Source organism: Daphnia magna, linkage group LG3 (genome assembly GCF_020631705.1).
Source record: "Daphnia magna isolate NIES linkage group LG3, ASM2063170v1.1, whole genome shotgun sequence".
Lineage (NCBI taxonomy): Eukaryota > Metazoa > Arthropoda > Branchiopoda > Diplostraca > Daphniidae > Daphnia > Daphnia magna.
The window spans coordinates 6413510-6433378 of record NC_059184.1 but is presented as its reverse complement, the minus strand read 5'-3'; the positions used below and the strand labels follow the sequence as shown (position 1 = coordinate 6433378).

The following is a 19869-nucleotide window of genomic DNA, read 5'->3' as shown; positions in this document are numbered from 1 at the left end:
ATGAAACAACTCAAAGAACTAACGGACTTCTTAACTTCTTGCAAAAATCCCTTTTCTGATGAAAACGAACCGTTATTCAATATCAGTACTGGCAAGGCTGCCTCTAATGAAACGCAAAAATTTTTGCTTAACGTAAGGGAAATTGGCGAAAAAGCAATGAATGATTACATCGAACGTTGCCATGAAGATCCCCTTTCATTCGAACTCCCCATAAGAAGACAGAAAATATCGACTTTCGCCAACGACGGAAAAAGATAAAACGAAGTTGTCAGGGAATCACAAAAGAAATCAAAATGGAACGTGATATGTTGGGGAAGCTGCTGATGATTTCACTCAATCACAAACTTGATATCGGACTCGTCTTACAATACCCACTCACTCCCGTCCCACTAGTATTCAGCCATCTTGATGGGACGATAAACAGTACCGACAAAGCGGTGCTCTACAAAAATCTGGAGAAAAGAGTTGACAGTGTTGGACCGGAAGTTATTGATGTGTACATAGTGGACGGATTTTTCTTCTTACACCTTTTGGGTCCCAACATACCACAGATTTACGAAGATATCGCTAGGTTTATCCTGGTAAAACTTTGCAAATTAAAGGCAAAGACGATTCATCTTGTTTTCGATCGCATCCTATCCCCTTCCATCAAAGATTTGGAACGTGATGTTCGAAGTGACTGTGATCGCTCAACCAATTACGGTTCCTTTGGAAAAAAACAAAAGAGACCCGCAAATTTTTTAAAGGCCTTCAGAAATGATTCTTTCAAAATACAGCTTGTAAAGTTCCTTGCGGACGCATTCGAGGACGACTCTTACATTAATATACTTGTTGAAAAAACAGTGTATATCACTGAAGACACGAACTGCTACTCCTATAAAGTTTTAGAAGATCGCATAATGAAATCCAAAGAATTACACATGGAAAATTCCCACGAGGAAGCAGATTCAAAGGTATAGATTTTAATGCGCATACACACAATATATTTATTCACCTAAATTTCTTTTTTGCTTTCAGATGATAACTCATCTCGCCTCCGTCAAAGGGCCTGCGCATGTGGTTATCCGATCTTGGGACACAGACGTGTTGGTCATCGCGCTAGCTAACTGCCATATGATTAGTAAAGACATTTCTATATACATGGAAGTCGGAATCGCAAGCAAGAACTCCCTCCGTTTTATTGATGTTAGTTCCCTGTACGGAAAACTTGGACCTCGATTTGCAAGATCTCTCGCTGGATTTCATTCTTTCACCAGTTGTGATCAAAATCCTGCATTCTCACATAAAGGAAAAGTCAGGCCACTAGCGATTCTCGAAAAATCATTACTATATCAAGATGCTTTCTCATCCCTTGGTGCATAAGAAACAATTGACGAGAACACAATCTCTACAATTGGGTTGTACGTGTGCGAAATGTATGGTTTCAAGAAACATACTGGAAATGCAGATCAACTTGATGTCGATGACGCCAGGCTTCAAATTTTTTCAAAAGTCTACCAGTCTGGTTCAAGCAATCCAATGTCGAAAGTGAAAGGGTTGGATGGAAGCTCACTTCCTCCCTGCAATACAGTTCTTTTTCAGCAAATTCTCAGGGCAAATTCGATTTGCTCGGGATGGAATTTTGCTACGGATCCTAAGCCTCATATTTTCCCACCAGACAAAAACGGTTGGAGGAAAAAAAAACAACTCCGGTGTCGAATCATATAATCTACATTGGTTCGATGGAGAAATGGTTCCAAAAAATCTGGATGACGTTATGGATACTGATCCGCAAGAGGAAGACAAAGGAGAAGAAGAAGAAGAAGAGGAAGAAGAAGAAGAAGAAAAAGAAGGTCACGAAGAAGGAAACGATGATTCGGAATCAGCTGACAGCGATGCAGATTAGTCAAAACAATAAGTTTAAAATAAAATTATTGTTTTTACTTTGTAATAATTTACAGTTTATTGATCCAGTTTAATAATCCAGAATAAACTACCTGTTTTTATCATTTGAAAGAGTTATTTAATCAATTATTAATGAAACTGGCGAATTGTTATTAGACTGGTATACGAATTAGGCGGGTGGGATGCAGTGTTGCCATTGTTAAATAAATACGTCTGACAGGACAAATCTAGCAGTTTAACTGATTCTGTTTCCTATAAAACGGCCAATAATTACGTCTGTTCTTATACCATAATTATCAGGAGGAACTGGGCTATTTTATGGTGTTTTTGGTTTATTTGCCGCTAAGTTTGACGAAAACAGTCAAATTGGCCCAATTTCAAAACGTCTGTTTGTCCCTAAAACGGCAAAAAAAACGTCTGTTCGTACAACCTAAGAATCAGCGTAATTTCCCCAATCTAATGGTATAAGTTTTATCCTTGCCGCTTGGTTTGACAAAAACCGTCATTCACGCCGACTTTGACGACGCGTCACGGGTGAACGCGGCCGATGTCAGCCGACAGAGATTGGTTTTATTATTGGTGAGAACCCCATCTATTGATAAGAATTGTCAAACCTTTCTGCCCTTAGGTTTGACATCACTTGACAGCTGTCTCTTAGTCTATTTGTATTTGTGTGCGGCAATACAAATTCGTTAATTTATCGTGTATTTTGTGTCGTGCTTCACAACAATTATATTAAATGAGTTTTTAATAACGATCTGGGATAACCAGATAAGCTTGTTGGCATCTTTCTCTTTATCAAAGAAGAACTCAAAGTGTTAGGCGAATATACTAGAATTTTGTTTATATCTTTCCTTTTTGTTACGGCAGAATTAAGTTGGAGACAACCACAATTGTCTTGTGGGCGTTGTCGGGCGTCATGAATAACTCTAAATTAGTTTATAAACATAATTGTTAAACAAACTATAAATATAACGAAATATATGCGAAAAATAGTTTTAAATCTAATGGCGCATGGAGAATGTCTGAAATAATGATACTTTTCCAAATAGCTGGAACTATTGGTCCAAATTTAGTTCTATCAGTGGTCTTGTGTCTACAGGAATACTGAAGTAGAGCCGAATGCATTTGAATTAAATCATTCGGCATTTCAAAAAAAAAAGAAATGTTTACTAAAATCTTCGATTACTTGACTTCTCTTTTTCGCGGCAACGGTGCAGAAAGTGTCCCGAACGTTACTGAAAAATCATTCCCCGTCGCTCGAAAACCAACCGAGTCGAACCAGAAAAGGCGCATTAACCATAGATAAAAGGGGCCTTAAATGTAGTGGCTTTGACTGGGATTATCCAAAGACTGTCTGGCTAACAGTTCTATCAATCCCCATGACTGAGGAAACTAACATTCCCATGACTGAGATGGGCAGTGACGAACCAAAAAATTCACAGCTTGTCCCAGATCCGGAAGAAGTCTTAGACGACTGTGGTTCGGGAATAGAAAGATTCACTAGGATGATCAATTTTACATGGGGCGTGCTTGTCTTCTTTCTCCAGGTATAAATTTAAACACATAAAATGCTTTTACTGTTTGTGGTTTCTAATTTCTTGCATTACTTATAATACTATAGTTGTTGTCGGAAATTCCGACGGACGAAGCTCACAGCCATCGTCCGGGTGCCAACCCTTTGGCCGAAGAAGACTAGACTCAGACGAGTCACCCTCGGTGGAGTGCCGCGCTACCGAGGGTAAGGAAGTCCATTAGCGGAAGCAAGTGACTTAAGACGGCCTACGGCTCGCAAGAGCCGTAGTATGGAGGCTGGAGCTCGTGACTGTGACATTGGAACTAGCAGAGGTCTTTTCCATATATATGGAGACACAAGTTGAGGGTGAAAGGAACGACGTGAGGATTGAACTCATTGAGGCGGAGCCTGCAGAGTTCATTCCGCCAGAATATAGGTTAAGTTCCCGCAGGGTTATCGAGAAGTTTACTGATCGATAACCGGCAATCATCAGCAGCGGTGCCCTCTATTCCAGGATCGGACGACCGGACAAATTAGACAACGGTGTAGTTTTCTGTGTATATTAGGGGCCGTCGTGCCATGTTAGTACACTCACTTTTCTCACCGAACTGCCCGTGTCAAGTCAAGTCATTTCCTGTAACCCGTTCTATTTCAGAAAAGGTCAGAAGTCCGCCTGCCACCGCCTCCTCCAGCTTGCCAGCCGCCTCCTTCGACGTGCCAGCCCGCGACAGCGCCGCCATCCGGAGACTCCTTTCCACCGCTTAAGAGTAATACTCTGCGGCCGTTTACCCTGTTAAGCCCGATAAGGCATAACACGATTGACCGTGCTCTAGGCCGACAAAGGCGAACAGCCGTTGTTTGACTTACTAGCGCAAGCCCGATAACGGCGAACGCAGTAGTCTTGAATAAAGTGCTACGGCACCAAACAAAAGTTTACCCGAAAGAAAGTCACACAGTCTGGCAGGCTCAACCCCGTAAGACCCGACTGACCTTCTGCGCCAGCAGTAATCTGGCCTTGCGGGATAATCAATCCTGAAAGTTGTGGGCCTTACTTATTTCAACAATGAATGTGGATATAGACCCTACTGGCTTCTTAGTTGGCATCTACCTCGTTATGCTCGCAGCACTGGCGATATTCGAAAAGTAATTTTCGTATTTATTTTCGATTGCGTCTTCTTAATAAAATGGGTTTTTTCCCCCTTGATTTTTAGGGTCAGGAGTATTGATATTGCTCGCTGTTTGACTTTATTCGCGATCATAGATGTCACCGTCTTTGGGCCGTTCAAAAAGTCACTTTCTGCCCTTCGTGCCTCTTGGTTAAAACGTCATCCTGGCCAACGAATCAGCATCAAGGAAGTTGCAGAATTGACTCGTCCCGCTTTCCAGCAAAAAATGTCTCCATCAAACATTATAGCCGGTTTCAAATCTACTGGAATTTATCCATTCAACCGATATGCAATTGATCAATCAAGATTTGCACCTTCATTGGTAACAGACTTTGCAGGTAATATTCATTTACAAACTATTTCAAATAGTGTCTTTCTTGTCAACAATTTTTACATTAGTTCCTTCTGATGAACTACCCGACTCTGTTGCTACAGACAATTCATCAGTGACAAGTGATAACTCAAGCCTAGACCATATAACTCCAGAACAAATTCAACCATTTCCAATGGTAAAACAAACTGGGATGAGGAAAAAGAAAGCGTGTAATGTAGGTTCAACTAGAATTCTAAAATCAACTCCAGAGAAACAAATTATAGAAGATCACCATAATCACATTCAAGCTAAGAAAAAGGGACTTGCAATACCTACGACAAATAAACCAAGGAAAGTGAAAAGTAAGGGCAACCAAGATATATGCATAGATGATGAAAACAAAGAAAATGATTGTGTTAAAGTTACACGAAAGAAAAATTGTGAGAAGGGAGCTAAATGTGATGATGACTTGTCGATTAAAAATTCTTCTGCCCTTTCTGTAGTAAACAGAACTAGATACGAACGTGCAGCCAAAAGGAACTTGTTTTCATAACCGTCTTATTGTATTTATTCAGCTACAGTTGTTTTTTCATCTAAGTATGATCTCGAGAGAACTAATCAAGATTAGTCAACCAAGTAATACACTATGTTCACCTGAAATCCTTCTTTCATGCCTTTTCTTTTTAAGTAGACATTCACCAAGAAATGAAAAGATTATTATACATAAATTTAAGACAAATAGTAACACAGTATTATTATTTATGAATGATAAATATTTTGAAAATTTTGCCACACTGAATGTCTGCTCTGCTTTCCACAAACAAAACGTCAACTTAGCTCCGCCCACAACTCCTCCCATTCCACACAGAAAACGCTGCCAATCAACCCCACAAGTGTCTGGTCCAATTAACCCCAAAATTTCTTTTACAAAAAATCACAAATTTCTATAAGAATAGGACACTTAGTATAATTACAATTAGTATAGGAAAATGTAGAATAACATTTTCTACAAGTGTTACTATTTTTCATTTTTTCTCTTAATTACACAGAAAAACTATCTTAAAAATAATATAAAAAAATTTAACAATTTTAGATACCTGTTTTTAAATTTAGTTCTAACTTAACAATAAAAGCGTTTTAACTTACGAAAATCTATCCCTTCAAGTTATTTGGAATTTGAAACAAGGCTGTACAAATAAAAAATTATTTTTAACAACTGGTTTTTGCAAAACATGCAAAATCCATTCAACCCCAAAGTCAAAGCAGCCCCGGTCTCCCCTACTTATAATACTATAGTTGTGGGCCTTACTTATTTCAACAATGAATGTGGATATAGACCCTACTGGCTTCTTAGTTGGCATCTACCTCGTTATGCTCGCAGCACTGGCGATATTTGAAAAATAATTTTCGTATTTATTTTCGATTGCGTATTTGTGTGCGGCAATACAAATTCGTTTATTTGACACTTGGTCGCAAAAAACCCGAGAGCCTACCGACCGTAGCTCTTACTCTTACGACTCTTCAGCGGCAACTGGCGCGAAAAATGAGTGAGGGCGCAATTTATAGGGATACAATGGGGGGCGTGGCTTAATCGGAATAATTTCGGCGCTGAGTGCATGCCCGCGCATTCTAGCGGTCGAAATAACAATTACATACAGTTTATAAATGACATATTATAACATAATGAAGCAATGCCAGACTGAGAGGCAATTCACATTTACCTTTGCTCAATTCCTCAGCTTAACTTTCTGTTACATATGTAATACCATAGCCCACTGGATGTAATAGTTCAAGCCTGAAGTCTAGAACTGTAAAAGTGACTCACCCCTCCGGCGATGGGAGGAGCTTATTCTCGAATGGACACTAGCACCACCACCAAAGATTCTTGGAACTTCATTGAACAATCGTTAACAAAACAAAAAACAAACAAAACAGTTAGTTGTCATTTTAGCGTTTTGATGTTAGAGTTCTTTTTTTTTTTTTTGAAAGTGTTGAAATTGAAGACAAAAGTTACGGGTTTGGAATATTTTTCATTGCAAGTCTTCTCCTGTTTAATTGAATAACAAGGATATAAGTAAACAAAAATTATTAAGCATCAATTTTATCTTGTGTTAATTATTTATTATTATTATTTGTATTAATTGCTAAACGTCAAATTACGAAAAGGCCCTGTATTATCAAGAATAAAAAATTTTCAATCCAAAAAGACTAATTATGATTCTTATTAGTAGTAGAGTTATCTTATTAGTTATATCATATATTTCAGGTATAGCAAAGCTGAGTGGTTAACACGTCTAACAAGTGCATTAAATGAGAATTGGGGTTAGGTTCAGACCCTATCTGATTCTTGCCTTTTTTTTCAGTGTTAGCACCATTTTATACAATATTTACATTAAATAAACGAAAATTTCAAAAAATAAGAGTAAGAGCTACGGTCGGTAGGCTCTCGGGTTTTTTGCGACCAAGTGTCAAATAAACGAATTTGTATTGCCGCACACAAATACGCAATCGAAAATAAATACGAAAATTACTTTTCGAATATCGCCAGTGCTGCGAGCATAACGAGGTAGATGCCAACTAAGAAGCCAGTAGGGTCTATATCCACATTCATTGTTGAAATAAGTAAGGCCCACAACTATAGTATTATAAGTAGGGGAGACCGGGGCTGCTTTGACTTTGGGGTTGAATGGATTTTGCATGTTTTGCAAAAACCAGTTGTTAAAAAAAAATTTTTATTTGTACAGCCTTGTTTCAAATTCGAAATAACTTGAAAGGATGAATTTTCGTAAGTTAAAACGCTTTTATTGTTAAGTTAGAACTAAATTTAAAAACAGGTATCTAAAATTGTTAATTTTTTTAAAATTATTTTTAAGATAGTTTTTCTGTGTAATTAAGAGAAAAAATTCAAAATTGTAACACTTGTAGAAAATGTTATTCTACATTTTTCTATACTAATTGTAATTATACTGAGTGTCCTATTCTTATAGAAATTTGTAATTTTTTGTAAAAGAAATTTTGGGGTTAATTGGACCAGACACTTGTGGGGTTGATTGGCAGCGTTTTCTGTGTGGAATGGGAGGAGTTGTGGGCGGAGCTAAGTTGACGTTTTGTTTGTGGAAAGCAGAGCAGACATTCAGTGTGGCAAAATTTTCAAAATATTTATCATTCATAAATAATAATACTGTGTTACTATTTGTCTTAAATTTATGTATAATAATCTTTTCATTTCTTGGTGAATGTCTACTTAAAAAGAAAAGGCATGAAAGAAGGATTTCAGGTGAACATAGTGTATTACTTGGTTGACTAATCTTGATTAGTTCTCTCGAGATCATACTTAGATGAAAAAACAACTGTAGCTGAATAAATACAATAAGACGGTTATGAAAACAAGTTCCTTTTGGCTGCACGTTCGTATCTGGTTCTGTTTACTACAGAAAGGGCAGAAGAATTTTTAATCGACAAGTCATCATCACATTTATCTCCCTTCTCACAATTTTTCTTTCGTGTAACTTTAACACAATCATTTTCTTTGTTTTCATCATCTATTCATATATCTTGGTTGCCCTTACTTTTCCCTTTCCTTGGTTTATTTGTCGTAGGTATTGCAAGTCCCTTTTTCTTAGCTTGAATGCGATTATGGTGATCTTCTATAATTTGTTTCTCTGGAGTTGATGTTAGAATTCTAGTTGAACCTACATTACAAGCTTTCTTTTTCCTCATCCCAGTTTGTTTTACCATTGGAAATGGTTGAATTTATTCTGGAGTTATATGGTCTAGGCTTGAGTTATCACTTGTCACTGATGAATTGTCTGTAGCAACAGAGTCGGGTAGTTCAGCAGAAGGAACTAATGTAAAAATTGTTGACAAGAAAGACACTATTTGAAATAGTATGTAAATGAATATTACCTGCCAAGTCTGTTACCAATGAAGGTGCAAATCTTGATTGATCAATTGCATATCGGTTGAATGGATAAATTCCAGTAGATTTGAAACCGGCTGTAATGTTTGATGGAGACATTTTTTGCTGGAAAGCGGGACGAGTCAATTCTGCAACTTCCTTGATGCTGATTCGTTGGCCAGGATGACGTTTTAACCAAGAGGCACGAAGGGCAGAAAGTGACTTTTTGAACGGCCCAAAGACGGTGACATCTAAGATCGCGAATAAAGTCAAACAGCGAGCAATATCAATACTCCTGACCCTAAAAATCAAGGGGGAAAAAACCCATTTTATTAAGAAGACGCAATCGAAAATAAATACGAAAATTACTTTTCGAATATCGCCAGTGCTGCGAGCATAACGAGGTAGATGCCAACTAAGAAGCCAGTAGGGTCTATATCCACATTCATTGTTGAAATAAGTAAGGCCCACAACTTTCAGGATTGATTATCCCGCAAGGCCAGATTACTGCTGGCGCAGAAGGTCAGTCGGGTCTTACGGGGGTGAGCCTGCCAGACTGTGTGCCTTTCTTTCGGGTAAACTTTTGTTTGGTGCCGTAGCACTTTATTCAACGACTACTGCGTTCGCCGTTATCGGGCTTGCGCTAGTAAGTCAAACGATGGCTGTTCGCCTTTGTCGGGCTAGAGCACGGTCAATCCTGTTATGCCTTATCGGGCTTAACAGGGTAAACGGCCGCAGAGTATTACTCTTAAGCGGTGGAAAGGAGTCTCCGGATGGCGGCTCGGACGCGGGCTGGCACGTCGAAGGAGGCGGCTGGCAAGCTGGAGGAGGCGGCGGCAGGGGGACTTCTGACCTTTTCTGAAATAGAACGGGTTACAGGAAATGACTTGACTTGACACGGGCAGTTCGGTGAGAAAAGTGAGTGTATTAACATGGCACGACGGCCCCTTGTATACACAGAAAACTACACCGTTGTCTAATTTGTCCGGTCGTCCGATCCTGGAATAGAGGGCACCGCTGCTGATGATTGCCGGTTATCGATCAGTAAACTTCTCGATAACCCTGCGGGAACTTAACCTATATTCTGGCGGAATGAACTCTGCAGGCTCCGCCTCAATGAGTTCAATCCTCACGTCGTTCCTTTCACCCTCAACAGGTGTCTCCATATATATGGAAATGCACTCAGCTAGTTCCAATGTCACAGTCACGAGCTCCAGCCTCCATACTACGGCTCTTGCGGGCCGTAGGCCGTCTTAAGTCACTTGCTTCCGCTAATGGGCTTCCTTACCCTCGGTAGCGCGGCACTCCACCGAGGGTGACTCGTCTGAGTCTAGCCTTCTTCGGCCAAAGGGTTGGCACCCGGACGATGGCTGTGAGCTTCGTCCGTCGGAATTTCCGACAAAAACTATAGTATTATAAGTAATGCAAGAAATTAGAAACCACAAACAGTAAAAACATTTTATGTGTTTAAATTTATACCTGGAGAAAGAAGACAAGCACGCCCAATGTAAAATTGATCATCCTAGTGAATCTTTCTATTCCCGAACCACAGTCGTCTAAGACTTCTTCCGGATCTGGGACAAGCTGTGAATTTTTTGGTTTGTCACTGCCCATCTCAGTCATGGGAAAGTTAGTTTCCTCAGTCATGGGGATTGATAGAACTGTTAGCCAGACAGTCTTTGGATAATCCCAGTCAAAGCCACTACATTTAAGGCCCCTTTTATCTATGGTTAATGCGCCTTTCTGGTTCGACTCGGTTGGTTTTCGAGCGACGGGGAATGATTTTTCAGTAACGTTCGGGACACTTTCTGCACCGTTGCCGCGAAAAAGAGAAGTCAAGTAATCGAAGATTTTAGTAAACATTTTTTTTTTTTTGAAATGCCGAATGATTTGATTCAAATGCATTCGGCCCTACTTCAGTATTGCTGTAGACACAAGACCACTGATAGAACTAAATTTGGACCAATAGTTCCAGCTATTTGGAAAAGTATCATTATTTCAGACATTCTCCGTGCGCCATTAGATTTAAAATTATTTTTCGCATATATTTCGTTATATTTATAGTTTGTTTAACAATTATGTTTATAAACTAATTTAGAGTTTTTCATGACGCCCGACAACGCCCACAAGACAATTGTGGTGATCTCCGACTTAATTCTGCCGTAACAAAAAGGAAAGATATAAACAAAATTCTAGTATATTCGCCTAACACTTTGAGTTCTTCTTTGATAAAGAGAAAGATGCCAACAAGCTTATCTGGTTATCCCAGATCGTTATTAAAAACTCATTTAATATAATTGTTGTGAAGCACGACACAAAATACACGACAAATTAACGAATTTGTATTGCCGCACACAAATACAAATAGACTAAGAGACAGCTGTCAAGTGATGTCAAACCTAAGGGCAAAAGGTTTGACAATTCTTATCAATAGATGGGGTTCTCACCAATAATAAAACCAATCTCTGTCGGCTGACATCGGCCGCGTTCACCCGTGACGCGTCGTCAAAGTCGGCGTGAATGACGGTTTTTGTCAAACCAAGCGGCAAGGATAAAACTTATACCATTAGATTGGGGAAATTACGCTGATTCTTAGGTTGTACGAACAGACGTTTTTTTGCCGTTTTAGGGACAAACAGACGTTTTGAAATTGGGCCAATTTGACTGTTTTCGTCAAACTTAGCGGCAAATAAACCAAAAACACCATAAAATAGCCCAGTTCCTCCTGATAATTATGGTATAAGAACAGACGTAATTATTGGCCGTTTTATAGGAAACAGAATCAGTTAAACTGCTAGATTTGTCCTGTCAGACGTATTTATTTAACAATGGCAACACTGCATCCCACCCGCCTAATTCGTATACCAGTCTAATAACAATTCGCCAGTTTCATTAATAATTGATTAAATAACTCTTTCAAATGATAAAAACAGGTAGTTTATTCTGGATTATTAAACTGGATCAATAAACTGTAAATTATTACAAAGTAAAAACAATAATTTTATTTTAAACTTATTGTTTTGACTAATCTGCATCGCTGTCAGCTGATTCCGAATCATCGTTTCCTTCTTCGTTACCTTCTTTTTCTTCTTCTTCTTCTTCCTCTTCTTCTTCTTCTTCTCCTTTGTCTTCCTCTTGCGGATCAGTATCCATAACGTCATCCAGATTTTTTGGAACCATTTCTCCATCGAACCAATGTAGATTATATGATTCGACACCGGAGTTGTTTTTTTCTTTCCTCCAACCGTTTTTGTCTGGTGGGAAAATATGAGGCTTAGGATCCGTAGCAAAATTCCATCCCGAGCAAATCGAATTTGCCCTGAGAATTTGCTGAAAAAGAACTGTATTGCAGGGAGGAAGTGAGCTTCCATCCAACCCTTTCACTTTCGACATTGGATTGCTTGAACCAGACTGGTAGACTTTTGAAAAAATTTGAAGCCTGGCGTCATCGACATCAAGTTGATCTGCATTTCCAGTATGTTTCTTGAAACCATACATTTCGCACACGTACAACCCAATTGTAGAGATTGTGTTCTCGTCAATTGTTTCTGATGCACCAAGGGATGAGAAAGCATCTTGATATAGTAATGATTTTTCGAGAATCGCTAGTGGCCTGACTTTTCCTTTGCGTGAGAATGCAGGATTTTGATCACAACCGGTGAAAGAATGAAATCCAGCTAGAGATCTTGCAAATCGAGGTCCAAGTTTTCCGTACAGGGAACTAACATCAATAAAACGGAGGGAGTTCTTGCTTGCGATTCCGACTTCCATGTATATAGAAATGTCTTTACTCATCACGAGCGATCACGGGGTAACACTATTTATTAGGGGATTTTCGATCAACACTCACAAGTACACAAGAAGCAATAGAAGAGGGTAACAGCAAGACAGAAAACTAACTACACTTAGCAAAGAGAATGTAAATAGCTCACGACTAACACAAGACTGCCAGCCTACTCTACTCCCCCCGGGTTTTTCATTGTTCGACTCTTCCGTCCATTCAAGGCTAAAGCGATTGGAGGAAGTAACATGACCATTTCTGACGGATGGCGAGTCTCTCCGTTACACCCATAACGGAGGGTGAGAACGGGCGTCGAAGCTCTCTCTCTCATGCCACTCTCGTATTTCTTGAACTAGCAAGAAACCATTCGCTACATCCCCCTCCTCAGCCGGCGACTCGTCCCGATCGCACTTTCCCTCGAGCAGAAACTAGACGGGCCTAATGTCTCGTTCTAATTAACATACATGAAACCAATTAAACACACTAACTTTAACAGCAGAAAAACCACACATAAAATACCGGACATACTACATATAAGGGAGGAAAAAAAAAGAGAAAAGAAAAAAAATTAGGAATAAGAATAATGTCACAAATCAAAACTGAAATAAGTTGTTCTGTGTTTGGGGGGGTCGGATTACAACCGTCCCTCCACTTCAGCTTCATGCAAAGCTAATCGGCCTTCCAGTTCGACTAAGCGTTGGGTAACGCTGGCGAGTGACAACTGATGTCGGCGCCAGCCGAAAAATAGCACAGTCACGGCGCCCAGCATTAGGCCAACTATGGCTACGGCTAGTTCATAGGGGTATCGGGGGCCGACGGTGCGGTTGACCTCCATATCCACTCTCGCTTTCTCTTGTTCTTCAATGGCGCGCAAGTGCTCACCCATGAGTGAAAGACGGCTCCCAATCCTAGCGTGGCGCGATAGTAAGGGCTTGGTAGGCGCACTGTTTTTCTCGCCGGGAGGGGGATTTTCTCTTTCAGCGTCCTCGGGTAGGAGCTGATCTAGGTTCTCCAGCTGCGTCAGAGTCGGTAAAGTATGGTTACTGAGTGGATGTATGACACTCTTCCTGAGGCTTGCTTGAAAAATCCAGTCGTCGGTGTGGGCGGAACACGACATGGGAACCTCGAAGACATCAAACGCTTCCTTCTCGATGACGGTGTTTGGCCTCCCGCGTTCGTGTGGACAGGTGAACGTGATAGTGGTTCCTCGTGTGGTGGAATAACCCCATCTACGGTGACCTAAATAAACCGTCTGTTGGCCTCTCCAGGGCGAAAGCTTAGTTCTGCAGTAGATGCGGCTCCGCACCTCGTCCTTCAAAAACAGTGCCATAGCACAGCTCGACTCTCGGTGCTTCCTACTTACGGCTCGGCTGAGCGGGCATATGGACGTAGGTGAAGCCACGCAGCGGGAAGAATCGGAGGCCGACAGTTCCACGAAGGCCTGGCTATCCCTAGCCACGGCGAGAAATGGAGGAAGGGGCTCAAACTGAGCACCTAGTGTGGCATTGCCAATGGGGCGCGGTAAGCTGACGACCTCATATAGCGTAAACCTAAAGGGGAACTCGAACACGGGTAAATGTATAAAAATGCGGAGGTAGTTACCTACGGTCGCTACGACCACCTTCGCTTCTGTGTAAACCTTCCAGATATCCCCGTTCTGAATGGAGGGACTCAGCGACCAGCCGGGCAGTAAAACCGCCTTGATTTCCTTCAGCACCGCTTGCACTTGCAATGGAGGGAAAAGAGTAACAGGAAGCCGCCCCATGGACATAGTGGCGATGCCAACCGAAAAATTGTTCAGCGCCTCATCAAGCCAGGCGATGGCGGACTTCACCTGCCGAAACGCATCTTCCACTTTCGTAATAGCTATCCAATGTGTTTCCATTTCCCGTGCAACACCATCAATTTTTTGGTCCAGTTTCCAGGTTTCCTTCTCGATTTGTGCGAAAGCGGTCTGTAATTCGGCCACAGCGTCAGCGACTGCTTTAGTCTCCCACAAGGTCTCATTGATGAGAGTTGCGTGAACCTCCAAGGCATGCACAATGGACGTAGTCTCCGTGGATAACCTGTCAAGGCGACCGTGTACATGCTCGAGATCCTCCTGCGTGGACACTCCGAAGAGCCAATTTAGGACTTTGCCACCTCCGTCGATTAGTCCTCGCTTTCGCCTCGCAGCTTGCAGGTTGACGGCCGCCTTTAGATCACTGAAACGTTGGTTACAGCGTCGCAGCTTCCCTAGCTCGACGATTCCTCTCCCCTTCACATGCTGTTGTAGCGTTAGCTTGAATTTATCTCTAGGACCGTCATAACGATTAGCCATAGTATCCATCCTCACGTCGAGCCACTCTTGCAGGGTCTTCATCATGGTCGTCAGGTGATCAAACGTAAGGTCGGTAGCCACGACCCATTCGGAATCAGAGAATGATACCTTGCCCTCTGACTTAAAAATCACCCCTTGGTAAGCCACTACTTCCTTGGTTGAGGTGGGCTTAAACTCCCCCATCACCGTGAGAAACAATAGGAGCGGGAAGGTCAACAGGAATGTTTTTCTGGCCGCCCGGATCCTCGCGGAACGACGGAGGCCTCCGCCTACCTCGTCAGCGGCTGGTGTAGCTTGCTGCGGGATGGTTGATTCCAACGACGGAGGCCGCTCCGGTGGTTGGACCTGCGCCCGATTTCCAGTAGGGGCCTGGGGCGAGTCCTGCTGAGAGGCCTCTTCATCGCCGGAGCTCAAGGCACTTGTAGTTTGCACCTGGGGCCTAGGGCTCACACAATCGATGAAGGGCTTCATGCGCTCCACATGCACAATTTCGGACTTGGGGGACCTGCCAAGTCTGATCTCGTAGTTGCTGGGGGTGGTTTGGCGTATGATCGTGTAGGGACCAAACCAGCGATGTAGAAGCTTTTCCGACTTCCCGATCTTCCGGATTGGTTTGTAAATTAACACCTCCTCACCCGGCAGGTAAGTCGGGGGTTCTCGGCGTCCCCCATCGTACCGAGTCTTTTGTTTTCTGTGTACAGCAGCACTGAGCCTCTGTACATCTTGACGCGCTTGGTGTAACCTTCCTAGGGCCCATTCCGTGGGGTCTTGGTCGCGAGGAGGAACAAGATTTGGGTCGGAATTTAAGGCTCCGTCGACAGGAAGAATGGGCTCCCTCCCATACACGAGGTAGAAAGGGGTTCTTCCCGTGCTCTCCTGACGACTGGTATTGTAGGCAAAGGTAACGTATGGTAAGGATTCATCCCAATCCCGGTGATCCGCACTTACATACATAGATAACATATCAGCCAGAGTATGATTCAGCCGTTCGACCAAACCATTCGCCTGAGGCCGGTATGCCGTGGTGGGCGTATGGTTGGTTTCCATCGCCTGCAGTACCTTTCGTGTCACCTCGGCCATAAAACAGCGCCCTTGATCGGTTGTCAACTGACGAGGGGCTCCGTGACGCAACAATACACTTTTCACAAAAAAGTCAGCCACCTCCGCGGCGTCCGCTCTCGGCAGAGCCTTAGTCTCCGCCCACTTTGTAACGTAGTCCACGGCAACAACGATGTTGGTGTTACCAGTTTTGTACTGAGGGAAAGGGCCTAGAATGTCCATGCCCAGTCTCTCGAAGGGATGCTCACTCTGCTGGATCTCCATGTATCCAGCCGGACGCTGGTATATCGGTTTGCGTGACTGACACTCGCGGCACTTCCGCACGAATTCACGAATGTCATTTCCCATACCCGGCCAGTAATACCGAGCTTGCACCTTGTGGAGGGTCCGTGTTAACCCCAAATGTCCCGCAGTAATGTCATGGTGGCAGGCACGCATCACTTCCTCTCGGAATGACTGAGGGATACACAATCGTAAAAGGAGGCCGTCCTCTCTTTCTTGCGCTCGACATAGCATTCCATCTCTGAGACGGAATTGGGGATATCGCTTCCCCTCTTCCAGTTCAGAAAATGCGCGACTCCACTCGGCTTTTTGGGCACTCAGGATTGCACCTTTGGTCTCTAGGTCGATACTCAGAGCGGCAAACATGCACTGTAATTCCTCAGGAAGCTCCAGAGTTGCGTCAGCTGGGTAACGAGACAGTGCATCGGCGTCCGAGTGTAATCGCCCGTTTCGGTACGCAATACGCAGTAAAAACTCCTGGAGTTGGAGACTCCAACGGGCTAGGCGTCCCGCTAGATCTTTCTTCGTTAGCAGCCAGCAAAGGGCGTGGTGGTCAGTCACCACCAGAGTCTCCATTCCCCAGATGTAACTGCGGAACTTCTTCACAGCCCACACTAGAGCCAAGCACTCCTTTTCCGTTATGGAGTAGTTACACTCACTCTTGGACAGGAGTCGACTCGCATACGCTAGTGGCCTCTCAACATTGTCGACGCGTTGCAATAGTACGGCCCCTAGGCTGTAATCACACGCGTCGGGGTGAATTTCAAATGGCTTATTAAAGTCGGGATAGGCTAGAGTGGCCGTTCGGGCCAGGGCTTGCTTCAAGGCGAAAAAACTCGTCTCTTGTGGCGCTTCCCATACAAAACACCCCCCTTTCTTAAACATGTCCGTCAGGGGTTTAGCAGACTGCGCGAACTGAGGAATAAATCTGCGGTAATACGAACACAGCCCCACAAAGCTACGCACGCATTTCAGTCCTTCACTGGGCTTTCTGAACGAGGTGGGGGTAGGGAAATTGACGACGGCATTTATCTTGTCGGGGTCTGGGCGAAGACCTAACCCACTGATTACATGACCTAGAGCCTTGATCTCGCCCGCCCCGAACTGGCACTTAACTAACTTGATCTTCAACCCCGCTCCTTGTAGGGTAGACAAGACTTGACGGACTCGGCTCAAATGCTCGTCAACCCCAGCCGCGTAAATAATAATGTCGTCCAGGTAGACGAGGCAGACTGTCCACCTGAGACCTGTAAGCACTAAATCCATCATCCGTTGGAAAGTCCCTGGGGCCGTGGCCAAACCAAACGGCATCACTAAGAACTGGTAAAGACCATCCGGCGTCACAAAGGCCGTCTTTTCTTTATCGGCCTCGTGGAGGGGTACTTGCCAGTACCCACTCTCAAGGTCGATTGTACTAAAAACACAAGCATTCCCCAGACGAGACAACGTTTCCTCTATTCTCGGTAAGGGATATACGTCCTTCACCGAGATGGCGTTCAACCGCCGATAATCCACGCAAAACCTCCAGCTCCCATCTTTTTTTTTCACCAAAACGACCGGGGAAGCCCAGGGGCTACTGGAGCGCTCGATTACTCCCTTTTGCAACATCTCGTCCACCTGATCCTGAACTATCGCCCTCTCCTTCCATGCGCTTTTGTACGGCGGTTGGTGCACTGGTGCAGCAGCTCCAGTGTTGATTCGATGCACTGCTTTTCGGCACATCCCTAGCTCACCATCTTTAAGGGCGAAACAGGCGCCAAACTCTTCGAGCACGTCTATTAGCTTCTCAGCGTCTGCGGCGGGGAGGTCAGTCGAGACCTGCTTTCTAAAAGCTTCGCGGGGATGACACCCGGTTGCGACGGCCCAGGGCGGGCTTCCTCTGACATGTGCATGACAGCCGCACCCTCTCTTTGCGGTGCCGCTTCCTCAATGGGAACTACTGATGAATCGACGATTTCTATCTGACCCAACACCGTGCCCTCCCGTAAATACGTCTTACTATTTGCCCAGTTTACGATGAGCACGCGATCCAGTAGAGGGTCAGCCGACACTAGCACCTTCCCAGTGGTGATTCCCTTAACTCGTGAGAGGTGCTCGGAGGGCTCAATCATCCAGGTTGCTTTGCCCAAGTTCGCCGGTTCAATCTCAACCGGAACTATGGCCCGGGGAGGGAGCATTCTAGCCTTTTTTGTCACTATCTTCGGGCTTGATTTGTGTTCTTCTTCATCAGCCAACTCCTCCACTATACTTCCTAGCAACAACTCCGGGCGCTCTGCATCGTAGTTTATTTGCAGCCTTTTAAACTGACTAAGGAAATCATTTCCCAGCAGCAGCTCGATTCCCCTCATCTCGAGTACTAGTACTCGACCGCTGGCTCTTTTCCCCTGGTGCTGGATTTCTAACTCCATGGCACCTAGTGGGGGGGCCTTTTGCCCATTCACCATTACCACTGACGACCCGTCCCACTCCACCCGTTCCCTCTGTAGCTTACGCTGCAACTCGGGGGACGCGACTGACACTACGGCGCCAGTGTCGATTACGGCCCGGATATCCACCCCTTGACAGTTTACAGTTTCGGTAATTAAACGTGAGGAATCTATGAGTAGAACCGTGGGTTCCTCAGCTTCATCTTCATCGGTCGAGACCATTCCGACACTAACCCCGTCACTGTCTCGGGCCTCGCGACTCTCGGCTTTCTTCTCGCGAGTTGCCCCACCGGTCCGCGACGCGTCCCTTCTGTCTTCCTTCCAGTTCCCCTTCCGGTCATCCGGCGAGTCGTCTCGTCCTCCCTCCGTCCGTTGGCGCGCCGGTTCCTTCTTTTTGTCATTCACCTTTTCCGCCATACAAAAACGAGCTATGTGCCCTGCCTTCCCACACCTATGGCAAATTGGTTTCCCGTCTGCTGTACGAGACGCAAACGAAACCGAGCTCTGAGGGGACCTCACCCCCTCCCGCCTAGTGGTAGACCCCGTGGATTTATCCGCTCGCTTCATTCAGCGAGTTCAGCCTTTAGCTCAAGCACTAAATCGCGTAACTCATCCCTCGCATCCTTCTGAGGCGGTGCCCCTCCCTTCGCAGCGCCTAGGACGCTAATGGCCCAGTCAGGTCGATTAGCCAATTCTGAGGCTTCCGAGTGCAATTTCAGAGCTGCCAAAAATTCTGCGGACGTTTTAGGGCTAACAATCCAAATCTTCTCCAACAAGGTGGGTTTCAGCCCCCTAAAAAGATAATCAACTTTCGCCTCTTCGGTCATCCCCGGGTCTACCTTACGACATAAATCGATTACGTCATAAAAGTACTCGATTCCCGACTCCTCAATGCCCTGCTTGCGCTGGCGTAACCGAGCTTCTTGGTAACGACTATAATGCTGCGACTGAAATTCCGTTAGGAACCTTGTTCGTAGCCCGGGCACTGCCGGCACAGCCGCTACCCCTGGTGCCGCTGCCACCGCCGGGATATCCTCCCATTGGGCGGGAGTGCCCGAACAAAGGAACCATTTACGGGCTGCCCCGTCTAAATGCATCCCAAAATTTTCCGCTTTTTCATTGTTTCCCCAACGGTTGTAGTGAGCGGTACTTTCGTAGCGCTCCAGCCAATCGGCGGCATCCTCGTCCTTTTTCCCGAAGAAAATTGGGGGAGCACGGTATTTC

General features: G+C 44.1%; 2 long non-coding RNA genes across 2 annotated transcripts; one reads left to right on the top strand and one right to left on the bottom strand.

Annotated features, from left to right (window-relative positions):
• The first annotated feature begins 775 nt into the window (after window positions 1-775).
• Window positions 776-1990, top strand: LOC123470410. The gene is made up of 2 exons (XR_006644082.1): window positions 776-953; window positions 1018-1990. It is a non-coding gene; the product is annotated as an uncharacterized LOC123470410 (long non-coding RNA).
• A 7006-nt stretch (window positions 1991-8996) lies between these two features.
• LOC123470558 lies at window positions 8997-10371 on the bottom strand. Its single transcript, XR_006644281.1, has 3 exons — window positions 10257-10371; window positions 9147-9250; window positions 8997-9078 (listed from the first exon to the last, which is right to left on the bottom strand). It is a non-coding gene; the product is annotated as an uncharacterized LOC123470558 (long non-coding RNA).
• Window positions 10372-19869: the final 9498 nt, after the last annotated feature.